At 36.8% G+C, this 21,971-nt stretch overlaps 1 protein-coding gene and 1 non-coding gene across 4 annotated transcripts in view; one reads left to right on the top strand and one right to left on the bottom strand.

Moving 5' to 3' along the window:
• The window catches only part of LOC145291945 (uncharacterized), a 1,383,621-nt gene that overhangs the window by 1,108,127 nt on the left and 253,523 nt on the right, over positions 1 to 21,971 (top strand). The window lies entirely within an intron of this gene.
• On the bottom strand, positions 14,827 to 15,018 carry LOC145292569 (U2 spliceosomal RNA). The gene has a single exon (XR_013869595.1). It is a non-coding gene; the product is annotated as a U2 spliceosomal RNA (small nuclear RNA).

Raw genomic sequence — 21,971 nt, 5'->3', positions numbered from 1 at the left:
ACATGTTGGAAACGTAACTATTTGTGATAGGGAGTGAGATATAGCGAAACTATGTGTTGTGCTGCCCGCTGCATCTGTGTGCGTAGAGAATCGAAACCAGTTTTTGTGCTGGACATTAAAGTCACCAAATACATGTACTTGTGCGCTAGTGTCGAGGGAGAGTGCTGTGTCTATGCTGTCAGAGACTTTGTTTATTATGGTACAGTCCTGGGTTGAGGGAGAGCGTTAGAGAAAATAAAAGTAGCCAATGTTATGCTGTATGTTTAGTCTAAAGCACATAAAGGCTTGATCGTCCGATTCTAGGTTTGTTTCTCTAGTCAAGGGGTAGGTTGTTATGAACGTAGACTCCAAGTCCGTGCATATGTCTGTCAGAGTCCTTACGGCAGAGTGGGAGGCAAGTTGGATTTGTTTGTCCCTAGGCCTGGTTTAAGCTTATTTTTTATTGTACTGTCATAATGTTTTTAAAGAGTTTCATTTAGGTAAGGGGAGATGAACTAGAGGTTATGCAGAGTATCAAACATGCAACACAAGTAGACCATCAGCTGACCTTTCTTCAACTAGGACTGTGGCCTCAGGAAAGCCCATCGGGGATGAGTGCAGGGTCCCTTTTCATGCGCGACATGGCACTACAAACATCCCGATATTATACAACTGTTGATGGAGCAGCCGCTCTAAGCGCTACCAAAGAGTTAGGGCACCTGTACTACCAGTCGGAAACAGCAGCCAGGAACTGTCAATCCAGTACCCTCAACCCATCAGAAGAAGGTCAACTAAATCTAATTGCACAGGCACGTGTAGTACTCAAGCACTCCCAAGTGCCCAGTTTTGAGGGGTGGGATGTATCGGGAGTGGGGAAAACGGCGTTCATTGCCCTAGACAAAAAACAAGATCTACCACTGTTTTGTCGAATCGCTGTGATAGCGTCTCTGTGCCTGACTAATAGGCAAAGATGGAATACGGAAGCCGGACGATAGACAGAGCCTATCTACACCTTAAACAGTTTAGGTTTGCAGACCGGTAATTTGCTTGAGCCACCCGCTCTAGGAAGGTTGTCATCCAAGACTGGAGAGTCCCCCCACCCCTTAGGTTTAGTTTCAGAGTTTTCCTTTTCCTAGACGGGTGATCTGGGAAGATCTATTGGTCCATCAGCCCCGAGAGGGTTTGCTACACGCCTGGGTCCTAATCCAGGTATTTCTGTGACTCCGCGTGGTTAGTTAATGTTACAGGGTTAGTTTGTAGAGGTTATATATCCAATGAATACTTACACTCCTCAAAGTGATTTAGGGACATTGCTATTTCATTGTTACATGCATATGTTATATATTTCGTGCAAAGGATTTACGCCTGAATTAATAAAGCAATTATGAATTTTGGAAAACAGTTGCTACACGCAAGTGTTTATAATGTAGGGTATATTTAGTTTTATGCAAAGAGAACGAGGGAGCGGTAGACGCGTGAGAAAATTTAGAAGCGTTCAATTTTTGTGGAATTTTAAAGAATAGATATTAATAGGCATTAATTAATAAAATTTCACTTTCTATGGGTATGTTAAAGGTTTCTAAGACACACCGGTTCTCGCCAGATCACGGAAGTTAAGCTACGTTGAACCTGGCCAGTAATAGATAGGTGGCCATTTGAGAAGACGACGCACTGTGTGTACCGCGAGGTAAAAAAAAAAATACCAGGGAAACTGGTACGGTCTATCCTTCTCTCGAGAGTAGATGGGCCTCTCTTAAGTCGTGATAGGCAAACATCTAGTGATGGCGTCACGATCAAAATTACGCTTACCAGCCCTAGTGAAGCATCAAGAATCCAGCTACGGGCAAAATTTGAATTACACTGCAAACTCGTGTAGTGAGTTCAATCTCGGCTGCGGCCGCATGTTAATTTTATATGGATATAATCTCCCATTTGGAAAGCCAAATATTTCAGATTTGCATTAAATTTGATCCATAGTCATTTAATCAAGATCCCCCGATTTCTAATTTCTTTTTATGGCTAAGCTTAGTTCTGAATTTTAAACATCTGTCTATAATCAGGCCATGTAACGACTTTTGGTGAAAAATAAAATAAGGTTTCTTAAAGTTTAGTAATATCACATCTTCATTTTAATCTTCACAAAAGGGAAAAGAGTGGTGAATGATGGTTTTATTCTAAGAATTAATTATATTCATCCTTTTATTCGTTACGATGCTACAAGATCAGGTTGTCTGTATATGCTGTTTTATTTTACTAAAACATGGTTTAAGTGTTGAAATCTTATTATAAATTTGCCTACTGTCTGTGTGTGTGACGCGGTTTATCTCAGCCTACAGACAACCCACCCAGGCAAGTTAGGTACCGAAATAAAGCGTATGTCCCAGATGTTTTAGTGATATTTAAATCCACGTTTGGTGCATGGAAATGCAAAAAAAAAAAAAATAATGATTTACTAGACAACGTTTTATTTACTGAATATTTTTCCGGTACAAGGACCCAAGTTTGCCCATATATAAATATACGAGTGTCATAAATATACGAGTTTCCAATGCAAAAAAACGTTGTTTCTTCGATTCACACTGCGCAACTCTTGCTCGTACATAAATTTAAAATATTTTAATACAATACTAAAATAGCTTGATGTACGGCACAATCACGTTGGCACACCGGTTCTAGCCAAATCCTCGAAGTTAAGCAACGTTGAGCCTGGCCAGTATCAGATGGGTGACCATTTGGGAAAGCTAGGCGCTGTATGTACCTTTTGGGAAGGTTGGGCGTGAGGTCAGCACTCTCACGCCCAAAAAAAAATTCCTGACCTCACGCCCCCCAAAAAATTCCTGGCTACAAAACCATCTACAAAGTTGTAGATGGCCTATGCCCCCGCAGGGGCTCAAAGCTAGGGGAGTTAACTTTTTAAAAAATAGGGAATGTTTCTCTAGATTTTCTTTACTCATCATAGTTTTATTAATATTGGCCACAAGCACTACTAATCTAAATGGTAAAATGGCAAAGGTCACTGGTATTTCAAAAATGTAACAATAAACATTGAATAAAGTGTATTCTTTTTTAATCTCCCTGTAAAACTCAATCATGTTCTGCAAAGTCAAAAGCGAAAACGTCTTTTTTTATATATAAAAAATAGCAAAACAAACATCATAAACGTTCGAAGAACTTGAAGTATGAGTTTTTTTTAATTTCTAAAATAACTCGAAAAAGGTTGATATGCCGTAAAACAAAATAATCAACCCAGTAAATAAACATTTAAAAATATAAATAATTTAAAACGTTATTTTTTTTCTAGTGTGAGGTGATTTCGGGAGAGAGTAAGCAAATTTTGATACTCTGTCGTTCGAGATGCATTCTATTGACAATTTCTTACTCTCTAAGTTATAACAAATTTAGTATCATTTCATCTGATTAATGTATTAGGTTCGTGCAAAAATAATATCGTTTTTTTGACGTTCAACTTCATGCCAACAAACGACATTAATTTTGCATCAACCTAATATCATGATTATATTCCCCTAGGGATATATCAGATTTGGCGACGAAGGATTCGGAAACGAACTCGCATCCAATCCATAGATTGGTGTTATAACTTACTCTGCATGTTGAGTATCATTTCATCTGATTAATTCATACTGATTATATCCCTCCAGGTATATATCAGATTTGGTGAAGGATTCAAGAACAGACTAGCACCCAATCTATATCAGATTGGCGAGGAAATATTTAAAAACGAACTCACATCCAACTATATCGGAATATAAAAAGGGTTGATATGCCGTAAAACAGCCAAACTGAACACAATGAATAAATATTTGAAAATATAAAAACATTACTCATGATTTGTTTATAAAATTAATGAAATGGGTGCATATGCCGTAAAATCAAACAACTATTTATCCGTTCTAATAATGTAGGTGACGATCTATTGAATATCTTTGTTTGTTTTTAAAACAATTATCTCCCTTGAAGGAATACTTTTTATCTCTGCATTCAATAATAATTCTCTACAATAGACAACATATGATCGTTAGCTTTAAATGTATCAGATATTTCCTTTTGAAAATCTCATTCGCCGACTAATATAAGAAATTACTTATGCCAAATTCTTGTGAAATCGGTTTCAGGTTTTTTGGTCAAAGAGATGCGTGTAAAGCCGATTGAAAGGAAAACAAAATTCCCCATTGAATTATTTTACTTTTATCCGTGTCAGACAGATGCGGTCTTGCTTGATTGTTAATCGCACATTTTTTTTTTTCACAAAGATCTGAATGTACTTTTTATATTTTTTAAAAAGAAAATCCTATCAGTCGGCTTTAAAGCTTGTTTAATTGCTAATGATAAGTGACGTCCCATTAGTCAAGAAAGCAAAGTCGGTTCTAACGTCAGACTGTTGACAATTTGGAAAGTTGATTGCTGAAAGAACAAAGAAAAAGGCTGCAGTAGAATAATAAACAAAAATCACGTGATAAATAAAGTAACGTTGTTGATGGACGAATGACAAAACGAAACGCTTTTCTTGAAGCTGTCAGAATCGGTTTTATTATTTTGGGGCAGGCTTAATAACACATAAAAGCCACAGTATTAATATTTAATTGATAATGTAGTCACTATTATTCTCTTGGTGCGATTTGATGAGGCTGTCTGAGGATATTCGCGTAAATTGCATAAAAAATTGTTGTTCCTCCCCATTCTTCTTTGCAAAACTCCATCCTGTACGAGAAAAAAATCCAAACCAAAACCAATCATTTTCTTCTAATTAACAACAAACAAATATTTGAAAATGTTAAAAAAAATTACTTAAGGGATAAAACGTTTTGCAACATTACTGGATTCCGTATTAAATTACCTCAAAAAGATTAATATGCCGAAAACAAAGTAACCATCCAAACCAAACTATTCTTCACACAGACACCACTTAGCATTTAATATTGATGATTCTTTTGAAAAAGCAAATCCTCTCCACACGATTTCTACCCTTCAAAAAAAAAAGTATCATTATTTTGCAGGAGAAACACTCGATGAGATCGCGTCATGGGTCCCGTTTCTCTTATAATTACTGCAATAGTAGAAAACTTCGTAAGATTTCAGTTAACTTGCGAAAATGTCGACGAAAAAAGCGACTCTCCTTTGCAAAAGAATTAATGTTTTGGACCAATTTCTCGATATTTGTCGTCCAACGGATCGAACTTTATCCGTCGCGTGTGTCGAAAGTTTTTGGCAAACATACAAACACACACACATTTTGCCGTTTATATAATACACAAGTCTGGGTGCCCGGTATTGCCCGGTGTGTGTTGAGCAAAAAACAAGTGGCAGTAGTAGGCAGGCAGGCTCAAACCCGTACCTCGATGGAAGAAAAAAAAACGTGAAAAAACGTGATGTCTTTGCTGTTACGTCTATCGCAAAACCGGAAGTGGGGAACGTAAAAATTAAGGCTAGTCAATCGAAAAGAGAGGATGACTTGCAAAAATATCTGCGAAAAAAAGCGACCCCTCCTTGTAGAAAAGGGTCCACTTGAGGGTGGAAGAATTAATGTTTTTAGCCAATTTTTCGATATTTGTCGCCGGAACGGTCACGCTTAAAAAACGATACAAATCTCGTGAAAATCTGTCGCCTCTTCCGAAAGCTTTTGGCAGAGATACAAACATACATACATTTAAACAGACAGGTAAAATTTATATTATAGAATGATCTGAAAAAAATGCCCACTAATACCTAGAGGAATCTATTACACGAAGGAGGGTTGTTTGTGTATGTCTAATGAGAGAGAAAATGGCTGGGCGTAAGAAAAAGAGGGGAGAGGAGGATTAAACAGGGAGGAGGAGAGCGAGAAAATAATAGAAATATGTTATACATTTGCTCCGAGCATCGCCGAGTTCTTATATCATATCGGAACACTTCGTATTACGTTCTCCAGGCAGTGTGGTATTATTTCAGTAAACTTGTTAAATCATCTTGGTGTCTTTGCTCAAGATTGGACACGGAACGCCATGTCTCGGCCATGTGCTGCAAAGTTGGTACACAGCAAAGCAGGCAAAATCGAGCCAGGTTGTCTGAAGATATTGACGTCCTGACCTTAACGGCCCTGTCGGTGGGACATTAGAATACGCCGACTGCCCCCCTGCAGAGGGTAAAAGTCCCTCAATGGGGGTCCTGGATATGACCTTAAACTATATCCAGTGGTGAGGCCCCAGGTTGTGGGCTTTGGGGAGTGTGGAGCCACCCTTTAATTACCATTGCTCCCAGGTCCACTCTGACCCGGAGTGGTAGTACCTGTTAGGGTCCCAACTATGGGTTGAATAGAAACCGACGTGAAAACAACAAATATATTCTATTAAAAAAAATTTTCTTCAAAATCTTTGGATTTGGCATTAAATAACCCGAAAAGGGTTGATATGCCGTAAAACAAAAACAACCAACCAACCAACCAACCAAAATCCTGACCTTAAATGCACAAAAGTTGTTAGTTTCATCTCTTACCCTTTGCAAAAACGCAATCATGTTCAGCCAAGCAAAAAAATAAATAAATAAATTATCTACAAAACAAGCAAACTAAAACCTATAAATAAATATTCGAAAATATAAAGAATTTATAGCATATTTTTTTAATGACTGGTTTCGACAGGACATAACCACAAAAATGTTGATATGCCGTAAAACAAAGGAACCAAACTAAGCACAAACCAGGGAGTACTAATAATAGCAACAACAACAACATCAACAACAATAAAAGCAATAGTATTATTAATTGTAATAATAAAGTCAACGTTTTATCGGTCCATATTACACTATTTTGCTCAATGTTTTTATCAGAAATAATTTTACGATCAGGTTGTCTAAGAATAGATTCATTAAAGGAAAAAACGTTAAAAAATAACAATAAAATGAATCTTTAAAAAACATTAAAAACCAAAGAAGTCTGACATTTGATGTGATTTAAAAAAAAAATCAAAATTTAATAGATTGATGTGTGTAGCCATTAAAACAACTTCAATTAAATTTTATGTCCACGAATTGATGAGAATTGCGATCGAGCGTCTCAATAAAATGTTTGCAAAACACAAATACAAATGTTTTTTTTTTATCCTTCGTTTAAAAATATTTTTTATCCAGAGAGAAATGTTCTTCTCTTTGAATTCAAGTTAATTTTTCTATGTTTCCGTCCAAATATACCACGAGAAACACGATTTCTACTGTTCTTTAAACAAGCAGCAAACTCACATCCCTTTATTGCAGAATTTTCCAGATGCTATCCTTTAAATAAAATCTCTTTTACTCTTCGTAATGCCAAACAAGGCGTATTGCTCCGTGGACGTGGACGCTGGTATTTGGGATCATTTTCACAGGGGACTGTGTAAGTATTTGAGCCGAAAGATGTCTAATCGCGTTATATTTAAACTTCTGTATATAAGTAGAGGTGAGGAAGCAAGAAACAGTAAGGAAATTCCAAAATCTTGCAGTCCATTGGTGGGGGTAGCTTTTAGGTTAGAAAGCTTTCCGACATCTAGGGATCTCAACAATGATAGTGGGATTTTGCTGCGTGTCAGATTAGTTGGTATGTAATCTCAAGCGGGCACAAAGGTGATGAGTTCATCAGAGCATATGACAATAATGTTCTTGTAAAGCTGGCAGAGGCGATGGGACAGGAATTGGAGCTTGGCTGATAGTGCGGGATCTATTAGAGTGAAGACGGCTTTCTACTCTTTGTTTTTTTTTAAACCACTTGTCTTTGGATTTATAAACTATCCCGGCTTACATCAGCATGTTAAAAATTGCAATTTTGCTCTGCATGCCGGTTAATGCAAAAAAAAAGTCAAAGGGTTAAGCTTGACGTATGTCAAACGCTGCAGTTAGAGTCGAGGGTGTTACCTAAAATAGGTTATTCGGTTCGTGTGAAAGAAAACGTGGAAAGAAAGAAAGAAAGAAAAGAAAGAAAGAAAGAAAGAAAGACAACGTGGAAAGAAAGAAAGAAAATGTGGAAAGAAAGAAAGAAAGAAAACGTGGAAAGAAAGAAAGCGAGAGGGCATGAAAGGGAAGAGATGAAGATAACGTTTCTCTCGCATGACTTGAGTTTGGTTTCCTATTTTGGACGAAGCAGACACAGTCGAGATTGGCGAAAAAAAAAAAATAATGCGTCGTAAAAAGAAACGAAAAAAAGGCTTGAATCGATACAATGGCTTTCCCCGGTTCACGCGCATACGAAATAAAGTAATCCGTGCCAAAAAAAAAAATCGTCGTTATGTTTTTCGTTTAGATGTTTAGTTACAGCTCATCGATGAGTTACGGGAAGAATCGCATCCCAAAGAGAAGACCAAGATAACAGGAACAAAACGTATGGTGAACTTTATCGCGTATATATGCACACACGCACGCACACACACTTTAATGTGTAAGGATTATAGATACGAAGAGACACATGTAACGAGAGATCCACATTAAAATAGACAATATCCTCCCCCTGCTGCGGTACAGTTTTCCTTGATTGTACCAATATGCCAAAATTTAAATGTAATATAAACAAGTATCCCGCTGCATAACTCGCCACTCTTGATGTATCTAATTCACAGAAACCTCCTATATTTCGGTAGCAGTGCACGTGTTTGCGGCGGTATTTGTGTATATATATATATATATATATATATATATATATATATATATATATATATATATATATATATATATATATATAGTGATTTATAAAATATATATGACGATTAAGCTACACTGAATATTCCGCGTTTCATCCACTCTAGGGCTCTTCAGGCTTATGCGCGAATTCTGTGGTTGTTTATCGTTTTTATATGCTCATCTTCTATTGAGATTTTAGTTATCCAATCAGTTTTCTAGTATCCACTGCGCCCTTCCTATCAGCCAATGAGCATGCATTTATCGGACAAAGGCCTATTTGGCCTCTGGTTTACCTGTTCCTTTTGTGTACTCTATTTAGTTTCTTGATCTGTTTTAAAACTAGGTTAGTGTTTTTTGTTTTTGTTTTTTTAGTTTATATATAAATATATATATATGTGTGTACATACATATATGCATATATATATATATATATATATATACATATATGTGTGATCGTTTATGTATATTCATGTTTAATTTATTTATTTGTTTATTTTCTATTGTTTTTGTTTGTTTTAAAACTATTTTGTATCGCTATCCTAGAGTAAATTTTTTCTTGTGAACACAGTTGTTTGCTATTTCTCTTCTACAGTTTAATAGATGTTGCGGTTCTTTAAAGTACAGGATAGCAAATTTTTCATGAAGGCATAATCTACATGGGTCGTCTAGGTCCGTACACGTGGTAGCTTGTCTTATTATTTTCCATTCGACTACCGGCGAATGTCCGCTTTCTTTGATTTCCCAGTATTTATTCGCTAGTGTTGTTTTCATACGGTGTTTTTTTGTATTGTTGAATGTACTTTTGTGGTCATAGTATCGGGTTTTGAAATCTAAGGAAGTCATACCTACGTAATATTCCTTGCTATTCGGGTTGTCTTTCGCAAATATTGTAGCAAAAGAAAACCCGAATAACAAGAAATATTACGTAGGTATGACTTCCTTAGATTTCAAAACCCGATACTATGACCACAAAAGTACATTCAACAATAAAAAACAGTAATTTACTGAAGTGAGACGAAGCACGTGCTAATATCTGTAAAAATTTTAAAACTTATTGAAAAAATCAATTCAAGTATCTTGATAATAAAGTAGACCTGATATTAATTCAATATATCCACCTTCAACCGCAATGCTGGTCCAGAACTCGAAGCATGCCTTGTCCATAGACGCCGGCGAGAGATCGGCGGATGCTGGCAATCCAGCTGGTTTGGATGTTGTAGGAGGTCATGTTGGTGATATTCTCGACGTATGACCAAACGAAGTAGTTCACTAAGTTCAAATCGCGGTTGGGAGGCAGTGAGAAAAGAGTACAAAGTCATAGCACCCTTTCTGAAGGTAAGCCTGGGTCTGTTTGGACTTTTTTTCTCAGCGCCGATTCCTGTCGTCACACCCAGAGTCTGGCAACAGCCATCTAATTACACCAGGGGGTCATTGCACTCTTCAGAATATCCAGGTACATTTTGGTGTAGACTTTCAAACCGACCAAAGATGTGAGGTGGCATTATGTGGCCCTCACTTGAAACCACACCATGACCGTGACCCGAAACCTCGTTGAGCTGTGCCTTCAGGCGCTGAACCGTCCAGATTTGCGTTTTAAGAGTTCTGAAAATGGTCGTAGTATCATAACTTGGATTGATAGAGCATGAGTTGGACAGCGGCGCATCTCCGATCTCACTCGTTGAACATTGTGTCACTTTCAGACATGATAGAAGGCTCCTATCGCTCTTAGAATTTGCACACAACTAGCCAACTAGTAGATGGTCTGCAACAAAAAAGAAGACTGGTTTCCATCAAACGGAAATGGAATCATGTCGTTTTTTCTAGGACGACAATTTTATCGTTCCACCCTGTATATATACATACATAACTTGGTATGACAAAAAATTAACAGTACGGTTTATCTTTGATATTTTAGAAGAATGTTTTTGTATTTATTTAATTTATTTACATGTGGCTAATATAAAGCAAAGCATTTACCTCATCTCATAAAGATCTATTTTGTTCCCCCTCTTATTTTAAGGCAATCCATATTTAATTGCTCAAGAACTCTAACGAAACGCGTTATTCCTTCTCGTTCAGTTGACAAATAAGAGAATTCTGAATTTGAATGCGGTGACCTTACTCTTAGCATTCTGAATGTAATCTTTTCTTGGACGTTAAAGAAGTTTTATTATAGTTGGATTTTTTTAAAACCCCAAACACAATTAGTTTTGCAAAGACCTTTCTGTGTTATTGTTTAATGTAATACAGATAGAATCATTCATTTCTTTTGCACGCCTTTTTATCAGCATTTTTTTCAACCGTTCACTCGCGAACTCACTTATATAAACCAACCACCCTTTCTCTGCAAGTAAATGTCGTGCGATGATCATGATGATAAAAAAAAAACTTTATTTATAGACAGTATGGAGGCATCGCATCGCATATATATGTACATGTATATAATTTATATAAAATTTTGCTTCAATTTATGAAATGTTCTCCTTCAACGCATTAAATCGCGCAAAACGGATGTTAAATGGAATACGATGGTGATGACTAGGGTTATGACAACAGCATATTCTTTTCCTTATTTTAATTCTCATGTATATATCCATTGATATCTTATGTTTTTATGTAGAGTGATGTGCTTCTCGATTAATTGTGTCTGTTTCGGATATATACTTGTAGCAGAAGTAGCAATAACTAAAATTAGGGGAAAAAGAGCTTACCTCGGGTACGTCTGTTGTATCACCGGTTGGGGGGAAAAAGAGAATTCCAAGATGGCGTCCGGGGGTTTTTATTAGCGTTTACCCCATGCAACTCTCGGAAAATCACGTTTCTTTCTCATGTGATTATGCAAATGGATAATTCCCGGCCACTATAAAAGCAGGAGGCTAGAGACGAGTCGGCAGTGTCCTGCAAATTGTGTGTGTGGGTGTTTCTGGCGATTGGAGTGTGTCTTCTTTTACCACGGTTATCACGGACAGGAATTCCCTCTCTTCTGGAGGTGGGCGATATTGACTATTTTGAAGTTGTACTGTTGCTGACAGAACATTTTTTTTTTTTGCCTACTACATTTTTGTTTCAATACTCTAGAGTCAAAACAATGAAAAGAATATACTATTGTCATAGCTCTAATGATGACTAGATATAGATCCACGTCATACCCAGAAGAGATTCTTACTGATATACGAATGAGTACTCGTACTTTAAGCCATGACGTAACTCGATGGTTGTTCTTCGTGCAAGCCTCTTGTATTTTTACGATTCTATTAACAAGTTCGATGATTCATTTTACCATTGCAATTAAAATGGTTTCATTACTTATTAGCAGGCTACTTGGCATTGCCCGTTCGTAAAATACGCTTAAATATGATACTTTGATTAATGCAGAGTTCGTATTAATATGATATTGGATCCAATATACAATAATGACTTAAACTTAAAAAAAAAAGAAAAAAAAAATACTCGTGCGCCACCACCGAGAATCGAAACCAAAACGTTTAGCTTACGATTTACTTTTTCCTTTGACATTAATACTGAGCAATGAAGACACGTTTGCTGCAAGGCTTAAAATTAAAACACGAACCAATAGCTATGACGTTACGCGTGCATATTCGTAATGCCGTCGTTGTACCTTCACCTGACAAATTCCATTTTTCTTTTAATTTTCCCTCTTTTGCACCGATTGCTCCCGGCTAAAACCCCAATATAAACTTTTGCATGGGTTCGAATACCCTATATATGAAGTTTCATGTCTGTAGACCAAAAACTGATAGGAGTTTGGTAGGCAAATTATTTAAACAAATGCATAAACACATACATAAATATATAACTTTTTGGCGCAAATATTACCCAAGTATAAATCATGTAGAATATCTGCATAAATATAATTTCACGTAATTTATAAATATAAAAGCGAAAATGTATGTATGTGTGTTCGCTTTTTCTGTGTGTCTACAAAAGACTTCTTTCAGAGAATCGGTCGGTCGGTCGGTTCACAACTTTTTAAAACTTTTAATATCACATATAAATCGTAATATCTCACAGTTAACAGCGAAGTTCGCCTGTCTATTTAATTTGCTCGATTTCGCGAATATAAATATTCAATATTTGCCGCTCGCCGCATGTGGGTTAGTATTTTTCCTATAACATCTTGGGGGTGGAAAAAAAGCGTTCGGCAGTAAATGAATACTATCCCGCAGTCAAACTCATTAAAACGGGCACCTGCTAAATCCAAGTAATTAAATGAATTCAAACGTTTTTCCGTTAGCATCTCGCGGTGGGGCAATGGTTAACATCGCACTTTTTTTTTCACACTTTAATTTACAACTATGCCTCAAGGGTTCGGGTTCGATCCTCATACTTACTTTTTTTTTCTAACCCCCCCCCCACACACCCGGGCAACGCCAGGTACCCCTCTCTATTCTATAATATAAATGTCACCTGCCTGTTTGCATGTATATATGTATGTCTGCCTAAACCTTTCGACAGAGGCAACGGATTTTCACGTGATCAGTATCGTTTGGGAGCTCGACTCTTTGGACGACAAATATCGACATATTGGCTCCAAACATTAATTCCTTCACCCTCAACTGGGCACTTTTCTACAGGCAGGGGGCGCTTTTTTTCGCCAATATTTTCGAAAGTCATTGATTGACTAGCCTTAATTTAAACACGTCATTTCCGGTTTGGTGATGGGCGCAACAGCAAAGACGTCAGATTTTTTGTGGGGGAGGATTCGCATTCTTTTCCTCCTTCGCGGCACGGGTTCGAGCCTGCCTGCCTACTACCACTTTTTTTAACCCCTCTCTTCACCCTGCCTGCATACTGTTCTTTTGATTCTCTCCCCACGCTACTACCATTTTTTTTAATTAACATCTCTCTCCATATTAACGGGTTCGCGCCGGCCTATTACCACTTTTTTTTTCTCAACACACACCTCCAAACACCCGGGCAACGCCGGGCACCCAGGCTAGTAGTTAACTAAAGACGACTATTCCATAAGAAAGTCGAAAAAAAAACTATTAGGGAATTAATTAAAATGAATGTTTAAAAGAATATGCAAATTAGCTAGATCTTTTGCAAGTGAATGCAATCCTAGGATCCATATATAACGATGTTGTATTTTCGTTTTAAATAAGTAGAAAAAAAAACTTCTTATATATATATATATATATATATATATATATATATATATATATATATATATATATATATATATATATCAATACACAAAAAAAATCAACACAAAGAGCTTGTCATCTGCCTAGAAACTTGCTTCAATCTGGCGTATTAAGTTAACCTGCGGTGCATTGTCCTTCGTTATCAACGGTACTTACATCGGAATTCACGGTCCCAAGACGCATATATCAATCGATCAAGGTGTTTGAAGTTGTCAACATCGTTCTGCTGGGATAATATTATCGGAGCGAAAAGTGTTCACGCAGAACCGGGTTTTCTGGGGGAAAAAAAACTACTTACAATTTAATTAAAACTTTTGTAGAAGGTAAAGAATTGTTTTCTCGTTGTGTGAATAGAAAACTGATAGGAAAAAAGGGTAATCGAACCTTCGTATCTGGCGCGTGTTATTTTAGGTGAAGGGACGGCGACGATTGTCGAGAGACATAACTTAAAGCTTCGGAACGATTGAAATAAATACAATTTTGGAAATGTACGTTATTGATGTGGGTCGGAGCAGAAGTGGAGAACGTCCTCCTGTTATGGTAAAAGATCGGTAATAAGTGTAAAATAGAAAATAATATCCGCCGAAGATGAGGTAAACGTCAAAGATTTAAAAAAAAAAAAAAAAAAAAAGATTGATCATTCTTAAATCAGGTAGGAGAATCCCCCGCAGATTTAAAAAAAAATACCAAAAATCTAATAATTTTTGTGTGTGTTTATTGATATTCATATTAAAAACCCCATTTTTTTATTTATGTATTTATTTGCTTTCCCACGAAAGCAAATTAGACACAAGGTCGTTTTTAATGTGGGGTTAAACCAGCTCCCCTAAAACAAGGGTAAAAAGGGGGATCTCTGGCAGTATCCAAAAAAATAGTAATTATCTCAGTATGAAGGGTTTCCCCTACATTGACCAAGGGCTAATTATGTGCAGCATCTGCAGAACAGATACTACACTTTGATCCCGGCCCGAAGGCCAAGAACAACAGGGTATTTATTTGCTCCCCCACTGATCAAATTAGGCACAAGGCCGTTTTTTAATATGGAGGGTGAGGAGAAATGGGGACCAACTCCCCGGGGAGTAGGGGATCTGGATAGTGACAATTGGTATGAAGGGTTCCCCCTACATTGACCAAAAATTCATATGTGGGATTGCCCCCACATATGGTCTTTGCTTGCAGTATCTACCGGAACAGATACTACACTTTGATCTTGGCCAAAAGGCCAAGAACAACAGGGTATTTATTTGCTCCCCCACCGAGCAAATTAGGCACAAGGCCGATTTTTAATGTGAGGAGTGAAGGGGAAATGGGGACCAACTCCCCGGGAGTAGGGGAGCTGGATAGTGACAATTGGTATGAAGGGTTGCCCCTACATTGACCAAGGTCTTATATGTGGGGTTTCCCCGACATATGGTCTTTGCTTGCAGTATGTATTTATTTGCTTCCCCACTGAGCAAATTAGGCACAAGGCCGTTTTTTAATGTGGAGGGAGTGGGAAGGGAAAAAGGGGACCAGCTCCTGATGGGTGGGAAATGGGAGCTGGATAGTGACTGTTGGTATGAAGGGTTGCTCCTACATTGACCAAGGTCTGATATGTGGAGTTACCCCCACATATGGTCTTTGCTAGCAGTATCTGCCAGAACAGATACTACATTTGATCCCAGTCCGAAGGCTGAGAACAACAGAAAAAAGGCAACCCTCTTTCTATTGATTTTAAAACAAAATGCAAATGTGTTATATGGGTCGTGGAATGGCATTCATCTGCAAAAGATCTAGCTAATTTGCATATTATTTTAAACATTCATTTTAATTAATTCCCATTAGTTTTTTTTTCTGTTTTCTTATGGGATGATCATCTTTAGTTAACTATTACGTGTAATTATATTCATGCAAATATTCTACGTGATTTATACTTGCGTAATATTTGCGTAAAAAGGTTATAATAAACAAAAACCTCTTTCTATATATATTTATGCATGCATATATATATTTGTTTAAAAAAAATTGCCTACCAAACTCTTCCATCCGTTTTTAGTATACAGACATAAAGCTTCATATATAGGTTATTAGAACCCATGCGAAAGTTTATATTTAGGTTTTAGCCGGGGAAAATGGGTGCAAAAGTGTGAAAAATAAAGATGAAATTTGCCAGGTGAAGGTCGAATATGCATGCGTACCGTAATAGCTATTGGTTCATGGTTTACTTTTTAGCCTTACAGCAATCAAGTCTTCATAACTCGGGCATTAACGTCAAAGGAAAAAATAAATCGTAAGCTGAATTGTTTTGGTCGTGAATGTTTGAGTCATTTTTATTTTAACTATTTAAATCATGCATATAAATTAGGTCCCATGTTATATAATAATAAATACGAAATTTGCATTAGTCAAAATGTCATATTTAAGTGTATTTTACGGCTGGGCAATGCCGGGTGGCTTACTAGTAATTTAATAATCCTTACTTAACTCCGCCCACTTCCAACGGAAGTTATGTCCGTTAGATTCTTGATATCAGGCGAAGTGCCAAAAGTTTCAAGGACTTCCATTCTGCTCATCCACGGAATCCGCGTCGTTAAGAGATGGACCCTGCATTTAGGGTTCATATCATTAAACTAAATTCGCTCAGAACTGTATAACCAGTTAAAAATCGATGTCTCCGTTCAGTCTCGAAAGACAAAGGATACCCCCTGCAAGGGCAGCTGCGCTTGTAATTGTAAGGCAAGGGTTACCCAATCATCAGCCACACCTTTCCTGAATAGGCACTGTTTGAGTCCAGTGGTAAGGAGAAGACCAGGACGACTGAAAACAATGCCGAGATAAGCGGAGAGCACATACAGCACCTGGAAGTCCCAAATGGTCACCCATTTAGTACTGACCAGGGACAACGTTGCTTAACCTCGGTTATCCAGCGGGAACCGGTGCGTCAACATAATTATGTCGTATATCCAGTTAAAAATACACTTGGAGTAAAGAGTATGTTTAAAATATTTTTCTACGCAAACATAATTTAGTAACATTTACTCAGAATAAATATTTTTATACGAGAACCATTCCAAACTAATGCCTACTTTCTTTTTTATTCCGCTCGAATGTATCTGAGGAGATTGTAAATTGCGTTTTTATGATAACTAAACTTTGCATTCATGTCCGAAAAGCTTCATCTCTCTGTTACAGGTATTGACTGTGTGAGACTCTTAGACACTAACCATTGTCATGCACGTGCGTCGGAAACAGAGATTCGTCATTGAATTTCAAGCAAAAGTGAATTGATAATGTTGTTGACTATGTAGAAAAATTATTTCTAGAGTGCAAAAGGTTGCTCGTTTTAATGGTACTACTCAAGTCTTAATAGCTTTTCAATTTTTTAGTTAAAAAAATAATAGGCGTTTTTTTTTTTTTTTAACTATGCTCGTACAAAGAACAATAACAGTTCAATTATTTATTATCGTGCTTGAAGTTAATGTTTACTCTTCCGCGGTGCAACTCTGAGGACCAACGCCGGACGATTGCCCGCGTGATCTTTGAAAACATGGAGAATGTGGTAATTTGATGAACCTAGGTTCTTTGATATCTGCAGTTTTCATCATATCTACCAAACTTTTGAAAGTAGATGCCAAGGAACGGTCAAATGTAGTGTATCTCTATTCCACGCTCAAGAGGAGTAGGGATACACTATATAGCTTTCAAACATCCAAAATCAATTCTCCGTAGTTGGTCGTTTATTACATTTTAAAAGGAAAATTATTGGTCCCTTGAAAAAGAAGGGCGAACCCGAAAATTACTCCTTGTCCGTTCGTCTGTTCGTCCGTCCGCACTTTTCTCAATAACTACGCCTTGGAATTTTTTTAAATTTTGCACAAGTTTGCAGTTGCCCCTCTTCATGTAAAAATGGCTAAAATTGTAATTTTGTGCTTATTAAAAAAATGATGCCTTGTGTTTTTATAAAACTTTCTGAAAAGTTGTAATTAACTGATTTTTTATATAATTTTGTTTGTTTATACTTCGGGATAACTTTTGGGTGTGCCCCAGGGTTTTTTTCAGGGCCTATAAAAACACTCCATTTTGGGGGCTATTGTACTATATTTGTCCAAAATTTTTCTGTGTATGGCTATCTAATAGTTTTGCATGGTGCTGAACTCAAATTTAAATATGTTAAGGCATTGGGGACTTGGGAGGGTAAATGGAGGGAGCAAATTATGGACTTAGTAATTTTTTTTTTTTTTTTTTTTTGCATGGTGCAGAACTCAAATTTACATACTGCACCGTTTGTTCATTTTCATCAGGATGTTACGTCCCCTAAGGACTTTTGGGGCTAAATTGTGGGGGGGATGCTGAATCTAGTCATTGTTTTATGCCTCGTTGACTGTGCACTCACGGGGGACCATGCCTGCTTCATTTGTTACAATATTGTTTTGCTTGCAGCTAACAAGTCAACAAAAGCACTTTTAGAGGCTTATTTATCAGATAAATGCCTTAAAAACAGGAAAAATCAATTTGAACAAATTACATGGTTCAAATAACTGACACAAGAAGAATGTTGGAGGTGTATGTCAAATAATGTTTTTTCTGTGTTTTAAGGAATCTATCTGATCAGTAAGCCACTAAAAATGCGACAGACATAATTTCTTTTCCTTGTTTTGATTCTCGCGTATATATCCATTTCTATATTATGTTTTTATGTAGAGTGATGTGGTTCTCGGTTGATTAACTGTGTCAGATATATACTCGAGAGTAAAAACAATGAAAAGAATATGCTGTTGCAATAGTAATAAACTCGCCAACTAAGGAGAATTGATTTGGGCTTTTTGAAAGATATTATACTACATTATATATTGTGTATATGTGTTTGTTTTGCAGAATTGAGTATGCATGACCTCACACAAAATATGCCTTGCTGATTAAAAATTCAACAGTCAGAGCTCTGGCAGATGGCCTGCACTTTATCTTAGCTGCTTTATATTTTCTGAAGTACACGCGGTTCATAGAATCACAACCAGTCTGATATTATTGGTACATGTGGTCGAGAAAAGAAATAATATAAAGCAACAGTTGTGATCAAATACATTTATATTAGCAACACCGATCAGACATGAAAGGGATATTAAAAACATGATAATAAATGAAAATGGAAAAGAATAATGCTGCATCAAAATGCTAAATAAATATATAAATCTATCTATATATAAAACTGAACGTGTCTATGTGGCTGTCTCTTTATGTATATTTCTCTACGCAATAACTCTGTCAATTTTAAGTCTATAGACTCGAAATTTGATATACAGGGTACTGAGATTTGGGAAAATCTTTGTAATTGGTTTTCGGCCAGATATTTGGTAGTTAAGGGTTCAAAGTTCAACGATTTGTCCTTGGAGAACTCTACCAAACTCCTCCGACAATTTTGGGTCTAAACACTTGAGATTTTAGATATAAGTTCCTTGGACATGAACCTTACTTTATAACTTAATTTGAGTCCGAAACAATACATTTTAAGGGGTCATAATAGGGGTCAAAGTTTAAAAAAAAACTGTTGACCTCTGCGGTCTCTACCAAATTACTCAGCCAATTTTTGTCTAAACATTAGACATTTTACATAAAGTGTATTCAAAGATAGGGCAAGCTTTTTAATCGGTTAAGGTGGGAAATTTTAAGTTACCAATATATAAATGTATGTATGTTTGCATGTCTGCCTAAAACTTTCGACAGAGGCGACGGATTTTTACAAGATCAGTATCATTTTGAAGTTCGACATTTCAGACGACAAATATCGAAAAATTGGCTAAAATCATTTATATCTTCACCTTCAACTGGGCACTTTTTAAAGGAGGGAGTCGCTTTTTTCGCCGATATTTTCGAAAGACATCCTCTCCTTTCGATTGTCGAGCGTTAATTCTAACCTACGTCACTTTCGGTTTGGCGGTGGTCGTAACAGTAAAGACGTCATTTTTCCCCCCGTTCTTTTCCTCCTTTGCGGTACGGGTGCCTTTATACTACCAGTTTTTTTTTTTTTTTTGCTCAACATACACCTCCAAACACCCGGGCAACGCCGAGCTGAAATGCTAGTATATCTATAAAAAATGAATATGTCTGTGTATGTACATTTCCCTATGCAATAACTCTGTCAATTTTAAGTCTGCAGACTCGAAATTTGATATACAGGGTACTGAGATTTGGGAAAATCTTTGATCAGTTTTCGGCCAGAAATTTGACTGGTTATGGGTTAAAGTTCAACGATTTGACCTTTGAGAACTCTACCAAACTCGTCCGATAATTTTGGGTCTAAACACTTGAAATTTTAGATATAGGTTCGTTTGACATGGATCTAATATAACTTGATTTGAGCCAAAACAATAAATTTTAAGGGGTCACAATAGGGGTCAAAGTTAAAAACAAATTGATCACTTTTTTTTTTGCTCAACATACACCCCCCCAAATACCCGGGCAACGCCGGGCTGAAATGCTAGTATGCCTATAAGGTTGTTTTTTTTCTCTCACTCCGACATTGATATTAAACGTTTACTTTTTCTATCGAAAAATTCTTAAAAAGATCTTAATATAGGCAATCATAGATATACTAGGGACTTTATAAAAGTTAACTAATTTGCATATTCCTTTGCAAAACGAGCGTTTATTGATTCATTTTTGTTTCTCATTAGATGATTCGTTTCATTTAACTATTACGCAGGAATTCTTTTAACACATCGTTTCTACATTGTGCACAATTGCATAGAAATTAAAAGGAAAATGATTTAGCATAATGAAATGTCATATATAAGTAACCTTGTCAGTGTGTATGCAAAATATCTCTACCAAACTCCTTTCTGGATATTTGGTCTACACACTTAAAACTTGATATATAGGGTATTTGGACATCGGGAACACTTTCGGTTTGGTTCTTAGATGCTCATGTTTTAGTCCAGTCTAAAGAGACAACGGATACCTCTTTTAAGGGTAATTGCATGTGAGGCAGGGGTTGCGCAATAACCAACCACATATCTCATGAATCGGCAATACTTGAGTCCAGTGACAAGGAGAAATGCTAGACGATTGGCAACAATGCCGAGATAAGTGGAGAGCACATACAGCACCTGGAACTTCCAAATAGTTACGCATTTTAATATTGAGCCGGTACAATGTTGCTTAACTCCAGTGATCTAAGGGAAATAGGTGTATCAACGTGGTTATGACGTGTCACTTTGGTTTTCAGCTTGTAAAACATCTGCTACGGGATCAAAATTGAAAGAAAATCACAGTTGACCTTGTGAATCTGTAGACATGTAAATTATTAGCTGTTTCATAAAGTTAGTGATAGCTCCCACGTTAACGACTATTGTTAGAGCGCTGAATACTTTGATTTCGATCCCAGCTGATGTCAGCAAAGTCATTCTTTTTTTTTATTTTTTTTTTACTTTTGAAATCATTACTATATTTATTGGGTACAATATCATAATCCACAGAGAATTTGCTATATAATGATAAATTTGAAATCTGCATGAATTAAAACATCAGATTTAAGCGTATTTTACGACCGAGCAACGCCGAGCGGCTTGCTAGTTTGTCATAAATTGTTTATTGCACTATTCACTTAAAAGAATAAGTAAAGTGCGTAAAATCTTGGGTTTTTAAATGTCGATATCTTAAGTGATTTGCCTTTCTTAAATCTGACCTCTATCACAGCAGTATCTTAGGCTTCAGGTGCACTATGCCTTGTTATAGGTGAATAACTTTCTTACACCTGACGCTATTCTTTTTCTCTACAAATCTGTTGTCTTTCTAGTATTAGAACCTGTATTCATACAATTTCTAATTGGGACCGTATGTTGGAATCGGGGGGGGGTGATTTTGTGCAATTGTATTGCTCGGAAATCGACTCTAAAAACTTCTTGGTCTTTTTTTCTTTTTTTTTTATAAAATCTTTCTTGGAGTTCATATATTAAATCCATAGCTCTTTCCGCTTCTTCGAAAATCGTTTTTCTCTATTCGCACACATGAAGCTCTTCGCTATCACAATAAATCTATCACTGGACCATGCATGGAGTACTGTTGTCATTTTTGGACTGGGGAATCTCTATCCCATTTAAGGGATCTTGATAAGGTGCAGGCACGTAGTTGTAATTTGATTTGTCCCCACCCTGTGCACTTCCCTGCACCCTCTCTCTCACACACACAGACCTGGTTTTGCTAGTCTCAGTC

Source organism: Euprymna scolopes, chromosome 13, assembly GCF_053919585.1.
Source record: "Euprymna scolopes isolate OS-2025 chromosome 13, ASM5391958v1, whole genome shotgun sequence".
In the NCBI taxonomy this organism is placed as follows: Eukaryota; Metazoa; Mollusca; class Cephalopoda; order Sepiida; family Sepiolidae; genus Euprymna; species Euprymna scolopes.
Note: the sequence above shows the minus strand (reverse complement) of the source record. Positions and strands in the feature narration are given on the sequence as shown.